Source organism: Chiloscyllium plagiosum, unplaced genomic scaffold (genome assembly GCF_037043375.1).
Source record: "Chiloscyllium plagiosum isolate Xiang-an unplaced genomic scaffold, Cpla_swu_hap1 HiC_scaffold_14, whole genome shotgun sequence".
Classification (NCBI taxonomy): domain Eukaryota; kingdom Metazoa; phylum Chordata; class Chondrichthyes; order Orectolobiformes; family Hemiscylliidae; genus Chiloscyllium; species Chiloscyllium plagiosum.
In genome coordinates this window covers 85,874,574-85,877,976 of record NW_028270152.1, presented here as the reverse complement: position 1 = coordinate 85,877,976, position 3,403 = coordinate 85,874,574, and the positions used below count along the sequence as shown (strand labels likewise).

At 40.1% G+C, this 3,403-nt stretch overlaps 1 non-coding gene across 1 annotated transcript; it reads right to left on the bottom strand.

The window, feature by feature from the left end:
• Positions 1–444: 444 nt before the first annotated feature.
• trnas-gcu (transfer RNA serine (anticodon GCU)) lies at positions 445–526 on the bottom strand. Its single transcript has one exon. It is a non-coding gene; the product is annotated as a tRNA-Ser (tRNA).
• Between the last annotated feature and the right edge of the window lie 2,877 nt (positions 527–3,403).

Sequence of the window (3,403 nt, the reverse complement as noted above, 5' to 3'; positions counted from 1 at the left end):
CAGTTCTCCACTGTGCATTTACAGGTAGTTCTCGGTGCCCCTATACCCATGCCCTGCCCCTTTTGAAATATCTCCATTGTTTTGTGCTGTCTCTCTGTGCTCTTCCCACCAAGATGAATCACTTCTACTCAACCTGCTCCAGATTTCATCTGACAAAACAGTCATTAAGAATCCCACTGCATCAACATACATTTCGCATCTCTCATTATTTGGTTTTCCTGGATCTCTTTCATACAATAAAAGGTCACAGCAGCTAGACTTGAAAAATAAAATTGCGTTCCTTTTCATTATCCCAATGCGATCTACATTTCAATGCAGTTTAGACAACTGGCTCAAAGTATTCTTTGAGATTTTATAGTAGCGTCGATGCATACAAACTGACATTGGAGTTCCAATTTCAATAAAACAGCTGTGAGCGTACAAAAATAGCAACATTAAAACCAGCGACGAGAGTGGGACTCGAACCCACGCGCGCAGAGCACAATGGATTAGCAGTCCATCGCCTTAACCTCTCGGACACCTCGTCCCATGTACCCGGGTGCCAATGACCTTATTAATAAGTGAATTGCGTAAATTATGCAGAAGAGCAGATATTTCTCCCTGGTGTTGGTGAAATGATAAATAGGACAGTACGGTTCTTAGAGTATGGTCTGACCTCTGGGTTGTGGGGCAAGCGCATTCCCACTGTGACACTCTGCTCACAGTGGTCTGAACAAAAATGAAGAAAAGACTATGTAACAAGGTCTGTTGAATTCTGTGAAGATTTGAAGTCAACGGAATGAAGAACCCGAGAAAGCAGGTGTGTTCTTTCAAGAAAGAGTTGGATAGAGCTCATAAGGATAGTGGACTCCAGGGTTATGGGGATAAGGCAAGAACAGGATACTGATTGAGGATGATCAGCCATAATCATAATGAATGGTAGTGCTGGCTCGAAGGGCAGAATGGCCTACTCCTGCACCTATTGCCTATTAAATTGCCTGTGAGGAATTGTTTTCCAGACTGGACGAGAGTGCATAGTGCTCAATGTCATTATTCGGAACACCTTTCTCCTGCTCAGATATTTTTGACACGCACTTGTGTACAGGCCAGACAATTTCAAAATCCTAAATTAGGCTAAACTGACAATTGAATTCAACAATGCAAAAACCTTGATCTGTATCATTTTCCTGTGCCGTGCGACACCAAGTCACTGTATGATCACAGCAACAGAGTGAGCAAGTGTCAGAAGGAAAATGAGTGCAGTGCCAGAACGCATGCTGGGAGCAACAGTTGACACACGGGGAAGTGCATTTCCCACAATAGAAAAAATTCCCAAACAGCAGACTGTGGTGGAAGAATTCAGAGGGGGTTTACACTTTGGAATTTGATGCCAGAGACACAATAGGGATCTGTCATTGAGTCTGTTAAAGATGAAGATTTTAAGATTTCTACAGATGAAAAACAAAATAAAATGTTCATTGGTTAGTGAAGGCAAATGTTGAAATTGTATATTTCAACAATCTACCCATCTTTGCTCACTACTTTCCTCACTCGGGGTCAGAACCACTGGACAAGATGATCGTCTTATCCCCGTTACTAGCCATGGAATCAGAGAAACTCGGTTTCCCAAGCGTTAAGGTACAACCAGGAATGTGGAGGTAAGCATTAATGTGTTGCTCCTGTGCTGCAGGTGACCAGTGCACAGTATCTCTGTTCCAGTATATTGGGCTGTGCTGTCCCGAAGTTTTAAGTTTGAGCCTCACATGGAGCAGCTTCAATTTGTCATCGTGTTGAGGGGTGCGGATAGAAGGTGATATTGAGCAAAGCCAAGTTTATGGGAAAATACTCGAGATTGTGGATTGAGAAACGACCTTTTCTGGATAATGAATCCTTGATCAACAAACATACTGCAAGTATCTAAAACGTGTAGAGACATGTGTGGAGAGAGAGCCAAAGGCGATTTTTCAGTAGGTAGATAACGTTTCCCATGTGCACTGTGTTAAATTCCGGGAAAATAGATGTTGAACTGGTTTCATGCTACACAGTTTGTTACAAACTCACAAAGGTTATTGCAATAATAAAAAAAAAATCACATAAGACCGTTTGAATATTGTATTGAATTGAATTTTGTTCTGAGCATATTTCATCTTCAATGGCGTGCTGCAGAGAAGTACAGAGGGTTAACAACACAAAAGGACAGAGTCTTCTTGGTGCATTTCTTGGGTGGAGTTAAGAATGTACGAAATATACATAACATCATGAGAATGTGGTCAAATCTTTAAAGTAGGTGTTGTGTCTCCAAGTGACGATTAAATTCCTACTCATTAGGATATAGCTTCTCTCGGCAGTTATTTTAAGACATCATCTCCATTTGCAGAGTTTCACCTTGAATAATACGCCACACCTTACCAATCCATGAACTTTTTATACTCAATCTTAATCAGTTGTATGTGTTCATGAAATGTCTTTGTGTCTGAAGTCAACCAAATTCGAAATTGTTACGCAACCGCACTGACTTTCTCTCAATGGTAAATTCCCTCCTTGTATGTTTGTTCGTGTATCTTTTAAAACACTGTGAAATCAGCTTCTACGCTTTATTTCTGGAAATATGTTCACGATTTAACTAACTCTATTGAGTGGAAGAAACTCTCATCCAAACTTTTCTTAATCATTCACTGATGGTTTTGAAGCTCTAACTAAAGTTATTGATTCACTCGAAAAAGGTATTTCCCCATTTCGTCATTCAAACCTCGAGTTATGTGAAAATCTCATTCGTTTTCTTCAAACTTGCGTGTTTCTGCTCCAGCAGTTCCAGATCTCGTGAATAAATTCCTTCATTCTTTCTATCATCCCGTTTGTATCCTTTCTGATATTTTTATGTCTCAGTAAACAACATCACTTCACTTTCTAATATCTTGCTATCCAGGAAACAGCGTCTGTGCCCTTTCTAACCTCTTGACATGTTTTTGGTAAAGAAAGAGGACAAGGATTACACACAATGGTCCCACTGAGGGTGATCTACAGATTCTACAGTTACATTGTGAACTCTTTGCTTTTTAAATATGACGTCACTATGCATAAACTCAAATAAGGTAAATTATTATCTATCCAGTTCATGAACATCGTCTCCGTGGAGACGAAAATTATCTATCACTCCCTTTATTCTTCCACGAAATGTTCAAAAGGTTTGGAAGGCCAACATCTCTAACTCCACGTGCCCTGAGTGAGTCTTAACTATTTCTAAAGGAGACTGAAGTTCAAATACTTAATAGTGTTCTCCAGTCATTCCAGTGCAGATTGGTTCTGGACAGTAAATGCCCAAAGGCCACCGTGGATCTGAAATCAACAGTTTTCACATAGTAATTGTCGTAGCTATTGTGCATCGTATGTCGGTGTTCGTGTTCAATTTGTTCATAATTTCATG